General features: G+C 39.6%; 1 non-coding gene across 1 annotated transcript; it reads right to left on the bottom strand.

Annotated features, from left to right (window-relative positions):
• Positions 1-16,075: 16,075 nt before the first annotated feature.
• LOC115711817 (small nucleolar RNA R71) lies at positions 16,076-16,182 on the bottom strand. Its single transcript, XR_004010687.2, has one exon. It is a non-coding gene; the product is annotated as a small nucleolar RNA R71 (small nucleolar RNA).
• Positions 16,183-24,095: the final 7,913 nt, after the last annotated feature.

Below are 24,095 nucleotides of genomic sequence, written 5' to 3' on the forward strand. Positions count from 1 at the left end.
AACACATTAGCACTAAATTGATGATTGCTGACCCTATGACAGAAGGCTTGCCACCTCATAAATTCAAGGATCATGTAGAGAACATGGGACTTGGTTCCCTTATGTAATTTGTACAAATAAAGTTTGTAACGCCCTAATGCTAAGGCACGCTACAGTGTTTTTTCCAATTACAGTGCTGTCTTTGCTAATCAAAGAATTTTCTTAAAAAACGTGTCAAATTAAAACTTTTATATTAATTAATAAACTTTATAATATACAAAACTAGTTACAAGTTCTGGGATCCCGTTTTCAAACTTTTTAAACATAATACTCCAAAATACATAATATCTACGTCGCACAGCAACTACAAAATATAACCCCAGATATCCCGAGATCGAACACTCTGGGTCGTGCTGCCTCGACATGTATAATCCCATCCTAGCCAGGCTCACTCATGCTCAGCTTTCGCGTTTCCTTTACCTACACATGGAAGCAGAATTGTGAGTCAACAGACTCAGTAAGAAAATCATATAACATATCATATAATTCCGACTTCTATCTAGGCATCCATACACCTATTTACAAGGCTCAACAGATGAGTAAGAACGTTCCATACTAGGGTACAACCATTATACCACATACACTACGTACCACAGTGTATGCGTGTTGGTAGGGTTTGTTTCGTACCCTGAGTACCACTGAGTGATATACCACACACCCTTAGCACTTCCCCGTACTTGTGTTGGTATCACTGTACTGTACTCATAAACAATATTCACTATATCGATGCACTCTGTACCATAACTGTACAAGTATTGACAGTGTACTTAATATTTAAAGCATGCATAACACATAACATATACATACACTCAGATATTAATATCACACATTATATACAGTTCTTACCTTTTTCCAGATTCAAGTGTGCTGGCCGACCTGAATGGAAAGTCTGGTGCGAAATGGATGCCCTAATCACATAATTAAATCGGGTAAATGACACGATCGAAACCCTAATCGTGGGAAACCCGAACCTAAAACTCTAGGTTCTGCTATATTCTCTAGGGATTATACTAACTCAAGAAATACGGTAACACCCAACTACGACACTGAAATGGACGAGAATTGAGAAAATGGAGTATTCGGGGATTTTGCTTTAAACCAGCTAGCTGGTTCATACTATTAAAATAATTTATGAACAATACGCAAGTGCATGTAATCAAGTAGTAAACTCACACAGGTGAGGTCGAACCACAGGGAATTGGATTGAATACCACTAGACTAAATTTATGATTCTATTTGGCAAACCAATATTTTTCAAGATTAGAACAGAATAAAAATTCAAGAAGCTTAAGTAGACAAATAGAAATTAATCAAAATGACAAGATAGGGAAGAGAATCCTGTTGATATGTTTACCCAACTGTTAATGTCTAAATACTATCCCATTTCCTGTTGTGAATGACAGATTATACACATAAACCTAGCTCTTCTCAGATCTTCTAGGTTCTAAATCACATGCTCTCTAATTAATCTCTTAGTTAGAATCACATGAAATCAACATTAAGCAATAATCTAAATTGTCACATAAGTCATGCAAATACTTTCGTTTCACATAAACCTAGATTATCCAAATTTTAGCATTCTCATTTCTCACTTTTCAAATTTCGAATTGAGATCATAGAACATGCTAAAGGTGATCAAGCTTAAACATGGAAATAACACAAATAAGGATAATTTCACAACCAACATGAACAGGAATGGCAAATGACATTTTAAACAACATTCATCATCTTCCCTAAATGGGAGTTTAACTCATATTCAAATCCATAACCATTCCAAAATAAAATTCAACATAATGAAATTAGAAAGGAAGGAAGAAAGAAACTGTTGGTGGAATGAATCTGGGTCTCCACTTTGCTCCTCCAGCAACTCTTGACAGCTTTCTAGGTCTAAAAATCGCTTCCCCCTGGCCTCTATTCCCAGTTTTCTTTTTATCTCTCGTTCCAAGATTCAAAAGACAAATTTACCCTCACTTGTACGGAATCTCACCGCGGCCATGGGTTCCCTCGCCGCGGCGAGTGCTGACTTGGTCGCGGCGGTGGAGTAGCTCGCTGGGGCTACTGACTCCAGCTCGAAAGCAACCTCTCTGCCAAATCTTAGCCGTCGCCGTAAATAAATCCTCCGCGGCCATAAGTGAACCAAATCTTGATTTCTGTGTTTTTCTTGGCTCAACTTGTCTTTTGTTGCACTTTTGAAGCCTTGAACATCCAACAGTTGCAGGAAACCTGAAAACATAGAAAACAAGCGTAATTCTGTCCAAAATTATCGAAAAACGACTCGAATTGTGACATGATACATAGGCTAAAAGTAGCCTAACAAATTCCCCCAAACTGAACCTTTAATTGCCCTCGAGTAAAACTAAAACTTAAAACTGAAATAAAAATAAAATGACGCAATCAGATAACTGAGCCTCCAAATAGTTGAACTAACATACCACCTGTGCAACTTCAATCAAATGAATAACTAGAATTTCAATTCAATCACTCTAGGAATTAACTTGGATGCACAAGTTAGAAACAATCAATTCATATAGAAACAAAACACCTCTTTGGAAACTTATATCACAACCAATCTACACTTTCCAACATTCTGCCAACCAATGTTCAATATGCTTGCATGACATACCTCTCTCCACTAATGTCAACAACCCTTGCTCGGAATCAAAGGGTCTTTTTTGGTTGAAATGTGACAGCCTAGGTAAAAAAGGGTAGATGAAAAGTCATTTAGGCTACATTATACCATAAGCAGAACATACCAATCAAACACCCTCAATTATCCATATTTTTATCCCAAAGAAACTGGTAAGAGATTGCAAACTTCTTTTTTTTTTTTATGTGCCTACCACCATTTTTCCCTTTTCTTTGTTTTTTTTTTTCAAGAAGAATTATCAGATTTATTACTTTATTTTTTTTTCTTCTTTTTTTTTCTTTTCTATCGATGGTAAGACACTTCCCATAATTTTTCAATCTCTTCCAAAATATTACCCACTCAACACACTTCATCCCCCCCCCCCCCCCAAACTTAATTAAAAGCATATGGCATAATAAGGTACATTGAGAATGAAAGTAATTAAAGACAACACATTAGGCTCAATTAAGTGGGTAAAATTTTGAAACAGGCTAAAGCTCAACTTTGGGTATACTAATGACAAAATTTTACAGGTAAGCTTGAAAGGCTCAATCGGTCCAAAGAAAATTTCCTAAATCATTTTCCAAGCAACAAACATCAAGGATTTCGCTTCAAGAGAGTAATCGCACAAGTTCTATTCCATGTCAAGCAAACATTCCACAAACCCATGTAGAATAAAAGTGATACTATCCAAAAATCAATGCTTCACATCTATATGAAAAAAATTGTAACAAAATAATGTTTACAAGCCATCCAATTCAATTCAAAGAATTTATGAATCAAGCACACGGTTTAAATCTCAATCTATTGCACGAATAAACAACAGTAGTTCAAACAATATTTCGGCTCAGTTATCAACACATGAATCTAAAACAAAAACTAAACTAAACTAAAAAAAAAACATAAACTGAAAAATTTAAATCCCTCCCCCCAAACTAGAGATGCACATTGTCCCCAATATGAGATAAAATTTAGGAGAGAGAGACTTACATGAGCCCCATCAGAAGAGATTTGGTGGAGGCGGCTGGTCATAAGGATAAAAATGGGGTGGATTTGCCAAGTAATTAGGCTCGTCAATCCCAACATTCATCATTGTGATCAGCGAATTCAACTGTTGCACTTGGTTCTCGTCAAATACACTCCTCTGCACCATATAACTCTGCATGTGAATGTTTTGCTGAATAAGATAATTAAGCTGGTCATGCGTGTACTGCATGGCTGGGTCAAGAGGGCTAGCAAGATAGAATACATCTCTTCTTTAGCCACTCTTCTCCTTATTATCTGATCGGCGCAGTGCTTGTAAAGAATTGGCCCTTTCCAATAGTAATGTTTTACCTCTGAAAAGAACTTTTTCAATTGTTGACGAGACATCTCCGGAGGAGTCACATTGGCAGCAAAGAAATTGACACAATCAACAAACAAGGGTACCATCAATGTAATATCCGGAATTAAGAAATGGATTAGCAAAACCCTAACTAGATAATTACATATAATGGAGGAATTATATTATTATATAGTTCAATATATGTGATTTTATATGAATTTTAATATATTAAAGACCCCGTCGGTGAGCCAGGGCCATTTTGGTAATTATGATCCGAGAAGGGTAAAATGATGAAATTAATTCAATTACGTGCTTAATAGAACTATATTATTATATAGTATGCATGTGTTGTCTTTTCAAGTGTGTTCTGACAGGTTAGCGCGGTATAGTCACAACCGGGAATTTCGGGCCGAACTGGGTTCGGGCCCGAAATGTAAATTGCATTGATTATTTGGCATTTTATTTGATAAAGGATAATCTGAAATTTATTTGAAATTAATTGAGTATTGAATGACTATTTTACCCTTGTGAGGGTGTATGTGGGTATTTAAGCCCTAAGGGTATTTTGGTCATTTCACCCCTAATTATTATGTTTGATTAAAATTGATTTTTGATGAAATGAAATGTAATTTTCTGGTTTTGCTTTCCTCTTAGCCGACCCCCTCTCTCTCCCAAACCCTCTTGTTATTTCAAGCTGAATTTGAAGAAAATTGGTGTGAATTGGAGCTAATTTTTGGAGCTTGATTGTGGGGATTATTCTTGCTTTGTCTTGAGGTAGTCTCTACAGTTTTTAATTGAGTTTCTATTTGATTTTCCTTGCTGAGTTTTATGGTTTAATAGCATGTATAGTTGATATGTTCTTGTGTATGCATGTTGTTAAGTTTGGTGTTTAATCTTGGTGAAATTGCATGATTTGGTTGGGACTTATGTTTGTTGAGCTTGGAGTAAGATTTTAGGGTATTTTCTAGGTTGAAAATACATTTTTATTTGGTCTTGAGCTGCTGGAAAATATTGGAAAGATGTTGGTTTGAAGCTCAAGTTTAGAGCTTGAAGTTTTGGAGTTTAAGGCATGATTTTGATTATTGTGCAATCTGAAATTATGGGTTTATTGTTTGATTTTGATGCATAAATATGTGTTTTAGACCCTATAATATTTGCTATCTGTTGTAAGTGGATTAATTGTGAATTTGGTTGCGAAAAGCAAGCTTGAGTTCATTGGTGCTTTAATGGCACTTTTTGATTTTTACTGCAATTGTTGTGTTTAAATTGTGGAATATGTTTATTATGACATATATTGATGCTCTGAAAAGTTTGGGAATGTTTGGGGATGATCTGAGTGAGTTTTGGGGGTTTAAAGATTGAGAAATTTCGTGTTCTCTGCCCAGACAACCGGAATTCCGGTTGGTTCACAGCTGCTCTATCCGGAATTCCGGTTGGTTCAGGGCTGCTCTATCCGGAATTCCGGTTGGAGTTCATCGGGAAATACTGAATTTTGTTTTGGCCATAACTTTTGACTCGGGACTCCGTTTGGGACGTTCTTTATACCGTTGGAAAGCTCTTTTTGAGCTCTATGTGATTATCTGTATTTGAAATGCCATGAATTTATTTTATGAATGTGAAATCAGGGGTTAACCCTATTTGTGAAATCCCGGATTGTGTGTGACTAGGATTACTGGCACCTGGTCAGGAGCACCCTGGGATTTGGAATCTCTACTATTGTGGGACATCAGGTAAGACAGTAATTAGCACGTAGAGTATGCGCAGTGGCGCTTATATTGAGAATGATATGCATGAATGTTTAGTAATCGGGATTAGGGTTATTACCCTCATAGGAACGGTCTAATAGCCTAGGGTTATTACCCTAGTGATATATGTGTATAAATGTCGTGCCATGTTAATTGAAATGATATTTAGGGATTATGCGCTCAAGGCATAATCAGGTTGGACTCGGTACTCATAACCCAGATGAACCACTTCTAAGGCCTTAATGTATTTAGACGTGTGAGAGCAACACGTGGGTCTACGTCACGTAGATTTAATTAGATGTGTGAGCGCAACACATAGGTCTACGCCACGTAGACATAAATGGGCATGATGAAATAATGATCAGGTCTGTGCTATACAGACATATGTAAATGAGCATAATATATTTGATATGATTTATACTGTCTTGCTGGGCTTGGCTCACGGGTGCTCTACTGTGCAGGAAAGGGTAAGGCATTAGCTGATCAGCCATGAGTTTCAAGAGCAGGGAAAAGAATGTACATCTTCATGCCACTTCAGACCAAGCGGGTTATGGGTCTAACAGTGTTGACTTTGTATTCTGTTTTGGCGCTGAGGTCGGCTAGTAAGAAAGAACTTGTAATAAGTTTGTAAATATTTTTAGGATCCCAACTATTTTGAAAAGTTTAAATATATTACAAGTTTATTTTCAGTCTGTTTAATATAAAAGTTTAAATTCTGCGCTATTTTAATTAGTAATCCCGATTAGGGGATTAGGGTTTCATAAGCATTTTGGGTAGTGTGCCTAATTATTTAGGGCGTTCCAATTTGGTATCAGAGCGCCAAGGTTTTTAAACTTCCTGTAGACCGGCCGAACATGTACATTCGTCGTCAGAGATAAGCTCGACTCATGGTGCAGTAAGTATTGAGAGTAAATACTAGACTGTATGTGTGATCATCTGTTTATCGCTTTTCATTTTAGGCAGTATGCAAGCATCTAGAGTATGTACGTGTTATGTGATGCCATGCTATAGATGCTAATTGTTTATGTAAATATGTATGAGGTAAATAGATGTGTTAGGGTTTAAGGCAATAAGTGCGTAAGTGTGGTATTGGTGCTTAACTCGCTGGGGTTGTTGATTATAGGGGTACTAGTAATGGACCCTCCGCAATCATCCAGACCACAGGGCGAGCAAGTAGAGCCCGGGGCTACCCGAACGGATCCACCAGCACCGCCTCCACCTCCACAAAATCCAGGGGATAATGCGGAGGCTGTTAATGCTAATCCTCCTGCTGACTGGCAGCAGATGTTTCATGAAATGCGAAGTGTCATACTTCGTCAAGAGGAAGAGTTGCAACGTTTAAGGCAACAAGCTGCCCCAGTTAATCAAGGGTTACCACCAGCTCCTGTGCCAGTGGTGGGTAACCAAGGGTATATTATGCCACACCGGGACTCTGTGTTCGAGCAGTTTGTGAAGTTGCAACCTCTGACTTTTCTGGGAGGCATTGATATTATTAAGACTGATTAATGGATGAGCACTGTTACCCGTATCCTTGATAATATGGGGATGACGGGATTTGAGAGGGTGAATTGTGCGGCCTTTATGTTTCAAGATCATGCCCGCGTCTGGTGGGACATAGTGAATCAGACTCGAGATGTCAGTGTGATGACATGGGAAGAGTTCAAGAAACTGTTTGAAGAAAAGTTTTATAACGTTGTAGTGAGGACTTCACACCAAGAAGATTTTGTGAAGTTGACTCAGGGGAAAATTTCTGTGGCCGAATATACTCTGGAATTCGATAGGCTATCTAAATTTGCTGGTGATCTGGTGCCTACAGATTTCACCAGAAAACTAAAGTATGTTCGAGGACTGAATGCTACGATCAGTCGAGACTTGAAGATTACCACATCACATGACACTCTATATAAGAGAGTGGTAGACTTGGCCTTAATTGTTGAGGAGGCCGAGCAAAAAGTAATGAAGGAGCAGGCTGCAAAGGATGCCGCCATGGCATCAAACCCTCCTGCTGGTGGTAATGTCAGTAAGGGGACCGACAGTGTCAACCCTGAGCACAAACGGAAGGCTAAGGCTTCCGGAGCTTCAGGGGGAAATAGAAAGTTTCGGGAAAACAGAGGTGGCCGTCAGGGTCGCAGGTCCTCATTCCGATCACATCCAGAATGTCCTAAATGCAAGAAGCATCATCCTAGTGAGTGCCGAGCCAAGGCATGTTTCCAGTGTGGCATGGTGGGCCACTTTATCAGAGACTGTCCCAAAGCCAAGAGAGAAGAGCCTAAGAAGAATGTTGCTCAGAACCCGGGGCAACTTATTACTATAACTCAGGAAGACGCTGATGCTAGTCCGTCAGTTGTGACAGGTCAGTTGTCTATTAATGGTTGTGCATATACTGTATTATTTGATTCAGAAGCTACTCATTCATATGTATCGAGTGGAGTGATAGAAAGTTTACATAAGCCATGTGATATTTATGCTTCGGGGTTTGGAACCCTGTTACCCTCGGGAGACCTAATAGTGTCCACAAGGTGGATTCGGTCATTGTCTTTTTGGATTGACGGTTGTGAGTTGACCGCCAATCTAATTGAGTTGCAATTATCTGATTTTGACATAATCTTGGGAATGGATTTTCTGTCTAAGTATGGAGCGATGATTTACTGCAAACGAAAGATGGTAGTGTTTGAGCCCGACAGTGCTAACCCAGCGGTGTTCGTGGGTAAAGTTCAAGGGGCACGCATACCGAGAATATCACTGTTGAAAGCTAAAGACCTGATGGGTAGGGGTTGTCTAGGGTTCATAGTTACTGCAGTGGACACTAGCCAACCTGTGACATCAGGGCTTGAGGATATGAGATTGGTATGCGAGTTCCTTGATGTCTTTCCAGAAGATTTGCCGGGATTGCCACCTGTCCGGGAAATTGAATTTGTTATTGAATTGGCTCCGGGAGTGGATCCAGTGTCTAAGGCACCGTACCAAATGGCTCCAGCTGAGTTGAAGGAATTGAAGATACAATTGCAAGAGTTACTGAATCTAGGATTCATCAGACCGAGCTACTCACCTTGGGGTGCTCCGGTTTTGTTTGTGAAGAAGAAAGACGGAACCCTGCGAATGTGTATTGACTACCGGGAGTTAAACAAGCTTACCATTAAAAACAAGTATCCTTTACCTCGAATTGATGATCTGTTTGATCAATTGAAGGGGAAGACGGTCTTTTCCAAGATCATCTTCGCTCAGGCTATCATCAGCTGAGAATTCGAGAGGAAGATATCCCAAAAACTGTGTTTCGTACTCGGTATGGACACTATGAATTTCTTGTGATGTCTGTTGGACTCACTAATGCCCCGGTGACATTCATGGATTTGATGAACCGGGTGTTTAAGGATTACCTGGATAGGTTCGTGATTGTGTTTATCGATGATATTTTGGTGTACTCTGAGACAGAAGAAGAGCATGAGTTGCATCTCAAAGCGGTTTTGCAAAGATTACGAGATCACAAGCTTTATGCTAAGTTCAAAAAGTGTGAATTCTTGTTATCCCGTGTCTCATTTCTGGGGCACATAGTGGATAAAGATGGGATCATGGTGGATCCGGTCAAAATTGAAGCTGTTCGGGATTGGCCAGTACCGAAGTCAGCTACAGAGGTCAGAAGTTTTCTGGGTTTGGCTGGTTATTATTGTCGGTTCGTTGAGGGTTTTTCAAAGATTGTTGTACCCTTAACGGAGCTGACCCGAAAGAACTAGAAGTTTGTTTGGACTGATCGGTGTGAGAAAAGTTTCTTGGAGTTAAAGCAACGCTTGATTACCGCTCCCGTACTAACTCTTCCTTCAGATAAGGAAAAGTTTATGGTATATTGTGATGCCTCGAGACAGGGTCTCGGCTGTGTGCTTATGCAGGCTGGGAGGGTAATAGCTTATGCTTCTCGGCAGTTAAAGGAGTACGAGCAGAGGTACCCTACTCACGATTTTGAACTTGCAGCAGTGGTATTTGCGCTAAAGATTTGGCGGCATTACCTTTATGGCGAGAAATGTGAGATATACACTGATCATAAAAGTCTGAAATACTTCTTCACCCAGAAGGACTTGAATATGAGACAAAGGCGTTGGCTAGAATTGGTGAAGGATTATGATTGTGAGATCCTTTATCACCCTGGTAAAGCCAACGTGGTTGCTGATGCCCTGAGTAGAAAAGGTCAGAGTCCGTTGAATTCTATGAAGCAAATCTCCCAACAGCTGGCAAATGAAATGACTCGAGCTTAGATTGAGTTGGTTGTGGGGCAATTGGGTAATATTACCCTGCAATCCACTCTTCTAGAGAGAATTAAAGAAGCACAAAAGCAAGATTCAGAATTGATAAAAACCCGAGCTAGGGTTTCGGCTGGGAAGGCTAGTGATTTCTTAGTAGATGAAACGGGAATGTTGAGATTTAGGAATCGAATTTGTGTGCCCATGGATGAGAACATCAAGAAAGAGATCATGGATGAGTCTCACACGACTCCTTATTCAGTTCATCCAGGGTCGACAAAGATGTATCAAGACTTGAAAGCCATGTTTTGGTGGCCAGGCATGAAGAATGACATCGCTGAGTATGTTGCTAAGTGCCTTACGTGTCAGCAAGTGAAAGCTGAGCACCAGCGACCTGCAGGGTTGCTGCAACCACTGAAAATACCAGAATGGAAATGGAAAGATATAGCTATGGACTTTGTGGTAGGTATGCCTAGAACTACGGGACAATTGGACTCTGTGTGGGTCATAGTGGATAGGTTTACAAAGTCTGCTCACTTTTTACCTGTTCGGACGAATTTCTCCATTGACCAGTATGCTGAGTTGTATGTCAGAAATTTTTTTCGTCTGCATGGTGTCCCAAAGTCCATTGTATCGATTCGAAGTTTACATCGAGATTCTGGGAAAGTCTGCATCGAGCTATGGGAACTCAGTTAAAGTTCAGCACAGCTTTTCATCCTCAGACGGATGGGCAATCCGAGAGGACCATTCAGGTTTTAGAGGACATGCTACGGGCATGTGTGCTTGACTTGAAGGGATCATGGGTAAAGTACCTTTCCCTGATCGAGTTTTCTTATAATAACAGTTATCAGGCAACAATCGGGATGGCTCCTTATGAACTTTTATATGGAAGAAAATGTACATCACCTATTCACTGGGACGAAGTGGGTGAAAGAAAGTTCTTGGGTCCTGAAGCTGTTCAGAAAACAAGTGAGGCATTTGATAAGATTAGAGCGCGAATGCTCGCGGCTCAGAGTAGGCAGAAGAGTTATGCTGATCCAAAGCGTCGAGATATTGATTTTCAGGTCGGGGACATGGTATTTCTCCGAATATCTCCGATGAAAGGCATAAAACGCTTTGGGAAGAAAGGAAAGCTTAGCCCGAGGTTCATTGGACCTTTTGAAATCCTTGAGAGGATAGGGCAAGTAGCGTACAGGTTGGCTATGCCCCCAGCGCTGGCAGCTGTACATAATGTGTTTCATGTTTCAATGCTTCGAAAATCTGTCTCAGACTCGTCTCATGTTCTGAGTTATGAAGCATTGGAACTTTAGTCGGACTTGTCATACGAGGAACAACCAGTGCAGATACCTGATAGAAGAGAAAAAGTCTTGAGAAGAAAGACAGTGGCACTGGTGAAAGTACTGTGGAGGAACAGTAAAGTAGAAGAGGCAACCTGGGAACTGGAGACGGATATGCAGCAGAAATATCCGGAGTTGTTCAGGTAAATTTCGGGACGAAATTTCTATAAGGAGGGGGTAATTGTAATACCCATAATTAAGAAAAGGATTAGCAAAACCCTAACCAGATAATTATGTATAATGGAGGAATTATATTATTATATAGTTCAATATATGTGATTTTATATGAATTTTAATATATTAAAGACCTCGTTGGTGAGCCAGGGGCATTTTGGTAATTATGACCTAAGAATGGTAAAATGATGAAATTAATTCAATTACGTGCTTAATAGAACTATATTATTATATAGTATGCCTGTGTTGTCTTTTCAGGTGTGTTCTGACAGGTTAACGCGGTATAGTCACAACCGGGAATTTCGGGCCGCACTGGGTTCGGGCCCGAAATGTAAATTAGATTGATTATTTGACATTTTATTTGATAAAGGATAATCTGAAATTTATTTGAAATTAATTGAGTATTGAATGACTATTTTATCCTTGTGAGGGTGTATGTGGGTATTTATGCCCTAAAGGCATTTTGATCATTTCACCCTTAATTATTATGTTTGATTAAAATTGATATTTGATGAAATGAAATGTAATTTTCTGGTTTTGCTTTCCTCTTAGCCGACCCCCTCTCTCTCCCAAACCCTCTTGTTATTTCACGTTGAATTTGAAGAAAATTCGTGTGAATTAGAGCTAATTTTTGGAGCTTGATTGTGGGGATTATTCTTGCTTAGTCTTGAGGTAGTCTCTACAGTTTTTAAATGAGTTTCTAATTGATTTTCCTTGCTGAATTTTATGGTTTAATAGCATGTATAGTTGATGTGTTCTTGTGTATGCATGTTGTTAAGTTTGGTGTTTAATCTTGGTGAAATTGCATGATTTGGTTGGGACTTATGTTTGTTGAGCTTGGAGTAAGATTTTAGGGTATTTTCTAGGTTGAAAATACATGTTTTATTTGGTCTTGAGCTGCTGGAAAATATTGGAAAGATGTTGGTTTGAAGCTCAAGTTTAGAGCTTGAAGTTTTGGAGTTTAAGGCATGATTTTGATTATTGTGCAATTTGAAATTATGGATTTATTGTTGGATTTTGATGCATAAATATGTGTTTTACACCCTATAATATTTGCTAGCTGCTGTAAGTGGATTAATTGTGAATTTTGTTGCGAAAAGCAAGCTTGAGTTCATTGGTGCTTTAATGGCACTTTTTGATTTTTAGTGCAATTGTTGTGTTTCAGTTGTGGAATATGTTTATTATGACATATATTGATGCTCTGGAAAGTTTGGGAATGTTTGGGGATGATTTGAGTGAGTTTTGGGGGTTTAAAGATTGAGAAATTTCGTGTTCTCTGCCCAGACAACCGGAATTCCGGTTGGTTCAGGGTTGCTCCATCCGGAATTCCGGTTGGAGTTCATCGGGAAATGCTGAATTTTATTTTGACCATAACTGTTGACTCGGGACTCCGTTTGGCACATTCTCTATACCGTTGGAAAGATCTTTTCGAGCTCTACGTGATTATCTGTATTTGAAATGCCATGATTTTATTTTTTGAAAGTGAAATCAGGGGTTAACCCTATTTGTGAAAATCCCGGATTGTGTGTGACTAAGATTACCGGCACCTGGTCAGGAGCACCTGGGGATTTGGAATCTCTACTATTGCGGGAAATCAGGTAAGACAGTAATTAGCACGTAGAGTATGCGCAGTGGTGCTTATATTGAGAATGATATGCATGAATGTTTAGTAACCGGGATTAGGGTTATTACCCTAATAGGAGCGGTCTAATAGCCTAGGGTTATTACCCTAGTGATATATGTGTATAAATGCCATGCCATGTTAATTGAAATGAGATTTAGGGATTATGCGCTCAAGGCATAATCAGGTTGGACTCGGTACTCATAACCGAGATGAACCACTTCTAAGGCCTTAATGTATTTAGACGTGTGAGAGCAACACGTGGGTCTACGTCACGTAGATTTAATTAGATGTGTGAGCGCAACACATAGGTCTACGCCACATAGACATAAATGGCCATGATGAAATAGTGATCAGGTCTGTACTATACAGACATATGTAAATGAGCATAATATATTTGATATGATTTATACTGTCTTGTTGGGCTTTGCTCACGGGTGCTCTACTGTGCAGGAAAGGGTAAGGCATTAGCTGATCAGCCATGAGTTTCAGGAGCAGGGTGAAGAATGTACATGTTCATGCCACTACAGACCAAGCGGGTTATGGGTCTAACAGTGTTGACTTTTGTATTCTGTTTTGCCGCTTAGGTCGGCTAGTAAAATAGAACTTGTAATAAGTTTGTAAATATTTTTGGGATCCCAACTATTTTGAAAACTTTAAATATATTACAAGTTTATTTTCAGTCTATTTAATATAAAAGTTTAAATTCTGCGCTATTTTAATTAGTAATCTCGATTAGGGGATTCGGGTTTCATAAGCATTTTGGGTAGCGTGCCTAATTTTTTAGGGCGTTACAATAAAGCTCTCCCTCAAACTAAAGAGTTGTTCATCAGGAAACTCTTCATTTATTTGCACCTCTTTTGCATTTTGGCTTTATTCTATTTCGAGTCTTGAAAGATGATCAACAACTAGATTCTCGGTCCCCTTCTTGTCTTTTATTTCAATGTCAAACTCTTGGAGTAGAAGCACCCACCGAATCAACCTTGGTTTTGCATCCTTCTTGGTCATGACGTACTTAATTGTTGAGTGGTTGTTAGGTTATAATTAACATATATTTCGGGTCTTTAAAGTTAGCATTATCTCGTCTATTGGTGTTTTTTGGAGCAGTTTTACGCTTGATTTTCATTATTTCAGGTTCCCGGGGTGTTAAAGTTCGAATTCAGTCAAATGGCGAAAAACTGGGACAAACTTGGAAAAATTTGGAAAATTCGGTTCTTGAAGCATCAGTAGTCGCGACCTCCAGAGAGCCAGGTCGCGACCCTTTTTCCTGGTCGCGACCCTGGTCGCGACTTCGTAAGTTAGGCAGAAACTCGGTTTTTCGAGTTTTGCCTGTAGTCGCGACCAGCTTAAATGCTAGTCGCGACTATGTACGGAAATCGCAGATTTGACCTAATTTTGATTTTTCACTCAATTGGAGGCTCACCACTTATCCCTATATAAGGAATACGACATTGAAGGTCAAAAGGAAGCAAAAACAGACCTAATAGTGGAGGCAAAGTGGAGAGGAAGCTATCTTGAAGACCCGGAGCGATACCACCTTCTAGTTTCTTTCTTTTACCCTTTTTATTCATCTTTATGTTTGTTTTTATTTCTGAATTAATCATGGATGTTTTTAGAGTTATTATGAACTAAATTTCCCAATAAGGGAGGATGATGAATGTTGTTTAAGTTTATGCCTAGTTAATAAATAATTGCCATTCCTTCATCTTATGTGTGAATACTATCTTTATTTGTGTTTAATTTCATGTGCAAGCTTGATCACCTTTTACATGCTCTATGATCCTAATTCGAAATCTGAAAAGTGAGAATTAGGAATGCTAAAATTTGGATAGTCTAGGTTTTGATGTAAAACGAAAGTATTTACATAGCCTAGTGACTAATAGATTATTGCTTAATGCTGATTTTGTGTTGATCTAATTAAGAAGTTAATTAGAGAACATATTATTTAGAACCTAAAAGATCTGAAAAGAGTTAGGTTAATTTATAATCTGTCTTTCACATTGAGATAAGGATAGCAATTAGGCATTAACATAGGTAACTTATCAACAGGATTCACTTCCCTAATCTCTCATCTTGATTAATCTTCGTTTATTTTCTCTTTAATTTCTGAGTTATTTACTTTTAAAATTGCAACTTATTATTTTACCAAATAGAATCATAATTATAATTTAGTAGTACTTAATCCAATTCCCTGTGGTTCGACCTCACTTGCGTGAGATACTACTTGATACGTACACTTGCGTAATAAACAGAATTTTCCTAACAAGTTTTTGGCGCCGTTGCCGGGGAATTGTTTAAAGATTGATATTACACAAAATTATACTAACTTCTACTTTGGTATATTTTCTCTTGCTGATTTTTCTGACCTTTTTCTTGCAATATTTTCTTGATCTATTTCAGGAATCATAAGTGTATGCGCCGTCAAGGACAAGCAGTGATATTACCAGTTGATCCCGAAATCGAGAAAACTTGTAGGAGAAACCGAAAGAACAAGAGGCAAGAGGGAGTTTCAGCAATTGCTGAAACTTCAGACATCATGGCTGCCAATGCTGCAAACAATGGAGGCAACAACAGTAACAATGGTGGCGCAGTAGAAGATCAAGCTAATGGCTGCAGCTTGAGAGATTACATTCTCCCTACTCTGACGGGAGTGCAGTCATGTATCAGGCCACCGGCAGTGGATGCAAACAACTTTGAGATCAAACCTGCCATACTTCAGATGGTGCAGTCTTCAGTTCAGTTTGGTGGCCTCCCTTCTGAAGATCCTAATCTGCATCTTTCTAACTTCATGGAACTCTGTGAAACCTTTAAAGTTAATGGAGTTAGTGATGATGCTATTCGACTGAGACTGTTCCCATTCTCTCTTAGAGAGCGAGCCAAGAGTTGGCTAAACTCCTTGCCACCCAACTCTATTGCCACCTGGAATGATCTGGCAACGAAATTCTTGTCAAAGTTCTTTCCTCCAGCCAAGTCTGCAAAGCTGAGAGGAGAAATTAATAACTTCTGCCAACAAGATAATGAATCTCTCCATGAGGCTTGGGAGAGGTTTAAAGATCTGATCAGAAAGTGCCTTCACCATGGTATAGAGAAGTGGATGCTGGTCCACAACTTCTACAATGGGTTGGTAGGAAATACAAGAACTTTAATAGATGCTGCAGCTGGAGGAGCCTTTATGAGGAAGAGTGCTAATGAGGCTTATGATCTATTAGAGGAGATGGCTCTAAACAATCAACAGTGGCCAACTGAGAGGAGTCAATCAAAGAAGGTAGCTGGTGTGTTAAAGGTCGATGCAATCACCAAGTTGACAGCACAGGTTGAGGCATTGACAAAGATAATTGCAGGGCAAGCTAAACAAGCCCAAGTTGTGTGTGAGTTATGTGGGGGAAGCCATCATTTTTCAGAATGCCAAGCTGATGTGGATGATTTGCCAATGGATGAAGCTAAAGCCATTGGAAACTATTCACAGAACAACAACAACAATTATGGGTTCAACCAGGGTAACAACCGAAGAAACAGTGGGTTCTATCAGCAACGAAATCAGAACCAGAACCAGAATCAGAATCAACAATTTAATCAGCAACAAACCTCTGGTGGAAATTCTAGTTTGCAAACAGATTTACTGCTTCAATTCATGACTGAAACTAGATCTTCAATCAAAGACCTGCAGACACAGATGGGCCAACTAGCAACTCAAGTAGCAACCCGTCCTCAAGGGAATTTGCCTAGCACAACTGAAGTAAACCCCAAGGAAAACTGCAAGGCAATTACCCTGAGAAGCGGTAAAAATTATGATGGTCCTGAATTGCCACAACTAGTGAATGGAGAAAAGGAGAATAAAGAGCAACCGTTGTCGACCCCAACACCCACTCCAACGAAGGCTACTGATAGTCAACCACAGCCACAGCAGTCTCCACCAATTAATATAGATCACCATGTGAAAATACCCTATCCTCAAAGGCTCAGAAAGTCAAGTCTAGACAACCAGTTCACCAAATTCCTGGAAGTGTTCAAAAGACTTCACATTAACATTCCCTTTGCTGAAGCTTTAGAGCAGATGCCAAGTTATGTGAAGTTTATGAAGGAAATCCTGTCAAAGAAGAGAAAGATGGAGGACTATGAGACAGTGGCTCTAACTGAAGAGTGCAGTGCCATCCTACAGAAGAAACTCCCTCCTAAACTCAGAGATCCAGCGAGTTTCACTATTCCTTGTACTATAGGAAAAATTGAGGGAATAAATGCACTTTGTGACTTGGGAGCTAGCATTAACTTGATGCCTCTATCGGTGTTTAAAAGACTGCAGTTGGGTGAAGCAAAGCCAACAACAGTAACTCTCCAATTGGCGGACCGATCACTAGCCCATCCTAGAGGAGTCATTGAGGATGTGTTAGTTAAGGTTGATAAGTTCATCTTTCCAGCTGATTTCATCGTCTTGGATATGGAAGAAGATAGCAATGTCCCAATTATTCTTGGGAGACCATTCTTGGCAACTGGCCAAGCCTTAATCGATGTTCAGAAAGGTGAATTAAAGCTGAGAGTCCAAGGAGAAGAAGTGGTCTTTAATGTGCTAAAGGCTATGACGTACCCAAAGGCAAGTGATAACTGCTTCTTTATTGATTTGATTGATGAAATGGTGAGTGAGAAAAAGCTGCTAGATGATCCTCTTGAACTAAGTCTAACTGAAGATGAATTGACGGAGCAAGAAGGACAAGAGGTCATGGGGTATGTGAAGTGGCTCGACTCCTATGGGCCTTTGAACAGAAGATACTTTGAGGAATTGGGAGCGGTTCCAAAAGAGCTGAAGCCATCTACTGAAAAGCCCCCAGAACTTGAATTGAAGGTGCTTCCTAGTCACTTGAGGTATGAGTTTTTGGGTCAAGATAAAAAGCTGCCGATTATTGTTTCGGCTTCTCTCTCGATGTGGAAACCGATAGACTTTTGAGGGTACTTCGGGCTCACAACAAGGCAATCGCTTGGACACTAGGAGATGTTAAAGGAATCGATCCTTCAACGGTGATGCATCGAATTCTCATGGAAGACAACGCCAAACCAACTATTGATGCTCAAAGAAGACTCAATCCACCCATGAAAGAAGTAGTCAGAAAAGAAGTAGTTAAGTGGTTGGATGCTGGAGTTGCTTATCCTATTTCAGATAGTAAGTGGGTTAGCCCGGTGCAAGTGGTCCCGAAGAAAGGTGGAATGACGGTAATCAAGAATGAAAAGAATGAGTTGATTCCTACAAGAACGATCATAGGTTGGAGGATCTGCATCGATTACGGGAAACTCAACAAAGCAACAAGAAAAGATCACTTCCCTTTGCCCTTCATCGATCAAATGCTAGACGGATTAGCGGGGCAAGAGTATTCTTGTTTTCTTGATGGATATTCTGGGTACCACCGGATAGCTATAGCACTCGAAGATCGGAGAAGACTACTTTCACATGTCCTTATGGTACCTTTGCTTTCAGAAGAATGCCCTTCGGCTTGTGCAACGCCCCTGCCACTTTTCAAAGGTGTATGATGGCTATCTTTTCAGATTTGATTGAATCTTGTATTGAAATTTTTATGGATGATTTCTCAGTGTTTGGTTCTTCCTTTGATCATTGTTTGGAAAATCTGGAAAAAGTACTAACAAGGTGCGAGAAGTCTAACTTGGTGTTAAACGGGAGAAGTGTCACTTTATGGTAACAGAAGGAATTGTTCTTGGGCACAAAATTTCAAAAGCAGGAATTGAGGTGGATAAGGCAAAGGTCTCAACAATAGAAAATTTGCCACCTCCAGTTTCTGTAAAAGGAGTGAGGAGTTTCCTGGGACATGCTGGCTTCTACCGCAGATTTATCAAGGACTTCTCTAAAATCTCAAAACCTTTATCGAGCTTACTTGTAAATGGAGTTCCATTTGAGTTCGGAGAAGATTGTTTAAAAGCTTTCAAGATTTTAAAGGAGAAATTGATTACAGCACCGATAGTAACTTCACCAAATTGGGAACTGCCGTTTGAGTTGATGTGTGATGCTAGTGACTATGCCATTGGAGCGGTTCTGGGTCAAAGAGTTGACAGAGTATTCCACACAATCTACTATGCTAGTAGAACTCTGAATGACGCTCAATTAAACTACGCCACTACAGAGAAAGAAATGCTGGCAATAGTGTTTTCTTGTGACAAATTTCGACCCTACCTAATTGGAAATAAGGTAATTGTTTACACAGATCATTCAGCAATCAAATACCTTATGACCAAGAAGGATGCAAAACCAAGACTGATTCGGTGGGTACTTTTACTTCAAGAGTTCGACTTAGAGATAAAAGATAAAAAGGGCACCGAGAACACAGTATGAGACCATTTGTCAAGATTAGAGCTGCAAGAGAGTCAGAATACAAAGGAGGTACAAATAAATGAGCAATTTCCTGATGAACAACTCTTTAGTGTGAGGGAAAACCTGATGGTACCTTGGTACGCTGACTATGTTAATTTCTTGGCTGCAAAAATAACTCCACCCGAGCTTTCGCGTCAACAATTGAAGAAATTCTTTTCTGAGGTGAAACATTACTATTGGGAAGAACCAATCCTCTACAAGCACTGCGCCGATCAGATCATAAGGAGATGTGTTCCTGAAGAGGAGATGTATTCTATCCTAAATCACTGTCATGCTTTACCATGTGGGGGACATTTTAGTGGAAATAGAACAGCTGCAAAGGTGTTGCAAAGTGGATTCTTTTGGCCAACGCTATTCAAGGATGCTACTACTTTTGTAAAGGCATGTGATCGTTGTCAACGAACAGGTAATATCTCAAGAAGAAACGAGATGCCTTTAACAGGAATTTTAGAAGTTGAATTGTTTGATGTATGGGGAATAGACTTTATGGGTCCTTTTCCTTCATCCTTTAGCAATCAGTACATTCTTTTGGCTGTTGATTATGTGTCTAAATGGGTCGAAGCTTCAGCTACACCTCAGAATGATGGAAAGACAGTTCTCCGCTTCTTACGAAAGAACATTTTTACTCGGTTTGGTACTCCTCGGGCAATAGTAAGCGATGAAGGGAGCCATTTCTGTAACAAGCAATTTGAAGCACTCCTCTCAAGATATGGTGTTCGACATCGAACTGCTTTACCATACCATCCCCAAAGTAATGGCCAAGCTGAAATCTCTAACCGAGAGATTAAGATGATTCTGGAGAAAACAGTGCAAAGATCAAGGAAAGATTGGTCAAGGAAGTTGGATGACGCACTGTGGGCATACAAAACAGCTTTCAAAACACCGATTGGCATGTCCCCATATCGGTTGGTGTTTGGAAAGGCTTGTCATTTACCGGTGGAGTTAGAGCATAAAGCTTTTTGGGCTATGACGACTCTTAACATGGAACTAAAAGCTGCAGGGGAGAAAAGATCACATGTACGGTCGAATGAGTTAGATGAGTTTCGGAACGAAGCCTATGAAAACGCCAAGATATACAAAGAGAGAACTAAAAAGTGGCACGATCAAGGTCTAATACGGAAAGAGTTTCACCCAGGACAGCAAGTGCTACTCTTCAATTCAAGGCTGAAACTGTTTCCTGGAAAGCTGAAATCAAGATGGTCGGGGCCATTTACGGTGGTCAAGGTGTTCCCTTATGGAGCGGTGGAGTTAAAAGGTGAAAGTCCAACAACTTTCAAAGTCAATGGACAAAGGTTAAAGCTCTACTTGGGAGGTCAGTTTGACCAAGCCAAGTCCGCCATGATCCTGGCGCCACTTTGAAGTCCAAGGCTCAGCGTCTAGCTGCATGACGATAAACACAGCGCTTCTGGGAGGCAGCCCAAGTATTATTTTGTTTTGATTGTTTTGTTAGTATTTTCAATTTTTAGTTTAGTACCAGACATTATTTCTTTTTAATTGAATCGTGAAAAGCCTGAAAAAAAAAATTATTTTTTCGACCTGAAGCCCAGAAGTCGCGACTAGCATTAAGCCTAGTCGCGACCTATTTCTCAAGTCGCGACCTCAGTCGCGACTTGCTGATTTCCAGAAACACCTAAATTTTCCTCGTTAGCAAGTCGCGACTAGCCTTTGGCCAGGTCGCGACTTGCTGACCAAAAATTCTATAAATTCACACTTTCCCCCTCATTCAACCCTACACAAACCAAATTCAAATTTCAAATCCTCTCAGCCGACCCTACCCTATTTTCCTCTCAAAAATTCAATTTTTCATCTTCAAACTTCAATCTTTTCATCTTTTCTCAAATTTCTTAAACCCAATCCAATCAAAAAACCCAATTTCACTCAATAATCTACACATATCATCAAAACCCACACCAAAGAATACCCAAAACCAAAAATCACCATTGTTGTCAACCTCAAACTCAAGCTTTCAAGAACATTCAACAATGGAGGTGGAGTAAAGCGTTTTCGGGTTGTAAGAATCACTTTCTTCATTCTTTCAAGAATTTGATTAATTATTTTAAATTTTGAGTGATATAATTGTGTGTGGTGTAAAATTGATGATATTGGGTTTATTATTATTGTATTATGGTATTAAGTGGTTAGGAACATTGATTGAGTGAATTTTGTATTTTTGGGATAGAGGAAATTTAAGGGGAGGTGCTGCCCAATTTTTCTTAGAAAAAAAAAAAAAGTTTCAGAAAAAAAAAAGTAATTTCGAAAAGAAAAAAGAAAAAAATGGCACCAAAGAGGACAAGGAATGTTGAAGAAGGTTCATCTTCGAACCCACCACCAACGGGTTTTGATAGAACCCGCTTTGGTAGTATCCAGGCTCACAATCGCTTCGTAAGGTTGAAGAATAGAGCCTATATTGAAGATAGGGGTATTGAATTCCCTGAAAATCCATTGAGGCGCCAACCTCGGTTTGAGACAATCAGAGCGCAAATTGAAAGAATGAAGTGGGGAAGTTTTGTGGATACTCGGGGTCGGGCTAATGTTACTATGGCCTGTGAATTCCTTGCAAATTGGCCCGACCGTCGAAATGGGGAAGTAAAGGTTCGTGGAAAGAAGGTTCCCGCCACTGCTGACGCATTCAATGTGATGTTCTCTGTCCCAGATTACACTAGGGAGGAGCAACGCCTCCGAATTATTGAGGAGGAAGAACAATTTGATATGGTGGATGTCGCGGAGACAGTGGGATTTCCTGGGTTGAGGTTCCATGACAATGATGGTACCGAGGGGTCGCCCAATATTCTGTACCGGTGTGAGATTAACCCGGTGGCAAAAACATGGCTGTACTTTGTGAGTGCTCGGTTAGTGCCTAACAAGCATTTTTCCGATGTCCAAATGGATCGCCTTAAATATGTGTATGCCATAATGAAAGGGTACAACATTAACATTGGACAAGTCATACGGCAGAGCATTGACCAAATCGTGCAAGGAGCCACGGGAGGTTGTTTCGGTTTGGCAGGGGTTATCACAGAACTCTGTGGGGCATATGAAGTTCCCCAGTTAGAGTTTGACAACACGGTGTTGCCACTTCGTAAGATGGACATCGCCTTTGTCAACAGGCTGAAAGAGCCACACCCCTATGGGCAGCCACCACCTGATGCACCGCAAGGGCGTAGGCGGCAACGTGAGCCTAGTGTTGAAGAGGAAGAAGAGGAGCAAACACTTCAATTGCCTGGGCCCATCGATCCCACAACAAAATACACTCATGCACAGCTGAGTTACATAATTCAGCAGAACAACCACATGCAACAATACATGGTGCAGAGGAGTATCTATGATGAGGGACAAGTTCAGCAACTCAACTCTCTCATCAACAGAATGAACATTGGGATTGATGACCCAAACTACTTGGCACAACCTCCTCGGTTCTATCCCTATGACCAGCCGCCACCACCCAACCCTTTCTGAAAGGGTCTCAGGTAAGTTTCTTCTCTCTGCATTTTACTGTATACATTGGGGACAATGTAATATTTAGTTTGGGGGGAGAGGCTTAAGAAAAAAAAAATTTTTAATTCTGCACTTTAATTTCTGCATGTTAATTTTCTGTTTTAGTTGTTGTTTTAGTTAAGGAATGGCAATAAGCTTGATGATAGTTGTATACTGCTGATGAGTGTGATGTGATCTGAAACTGCAAAATAACTGTGTGCTTGATTTTGTTAACTCTTTGGATTAGTTTGGATGCTTAGAAACCTGTGTCTTTCTGCAAATACTCAAGTTGTGAAAATTGTTATAACTGTTTTACTATGGTTTGTGGTAAGATTGACAGGATAGCTTAGAACTTGCATGTTTATTCTTTTGAGGCGAAATCCTTGATAGTGTTCAATTGGATTATGACTTAGGCATTTGTTGGATAGTTTGAGCCTTTCAAGCCTACCATAATGTGTATCCCTAGTTACCCTTTTGAGCCTTAACCTGTTGAGTTTTCACCCACTGATTTGAAATTTTGCAACCACACTATTACTCTTTGTTTTCACCATGATTATCCATGATATCATAAGCTATATGATTAGTTTGGGGGAAAAGAAACATTTAGTGTGACGAAATAGTGAGAGGGAGAAAATTTTTTGTAAGATTGAGAAGAAAGAAAAAAAATTGTGTAATTCAATGTCACTGAAAAAAAATATACTTGAAAAAAAAAGAGGAGAAAAATAAACAAATAAAGTATATGATTTCAGTGATGTTGGAAAATAGTAAATATATCCTCTCTCAATCTTGGTAGATGTGGGAACGCTATGGGGTATTGAGAAAAAAAGTAAGAAGCTTGTGGGTTCTGTTTGTGTGCTTATGATATCTTGAGCCAAAATTATCTGTTGCCTATCCCTGAATATCTGAGCCATATCACCTAAACCTTGAAAAGACCTAATGATTCCAAAGAAAACTATCAACATTAGTGGAGAAAGGTAAACATGCAAGCTTATGAGCTATCGAGTTGTGGAACTAATGGAAAGAGTAAAACTTTTATAACAAAGTTTCATATTTGAGTAGATTGTTGCAGTTGTACATAGTGTTATTAATTGAGCATCCGAGTTAATTGTTAGAGTTAGTAAGATCAAAATTCTAGTTTATGCAAGGAAGGAAA

The sequence above is a fragment of the Cannabis sativa genome, chromosome 3, assembly GCF_029168945.1.
Source record: "Cannabis sativa cultivar Pink pepper isolate KNU-18-1 chromosome 3, ASM2916894v1, whole genome shotgun sequence".
Taxonomy (NCBI): Eukaryota; Viridiplantae; Streptophyta; class Magnoliopsida; order Rosales; family Cannabaceae; genus Cannabis; species Cannabis sativa.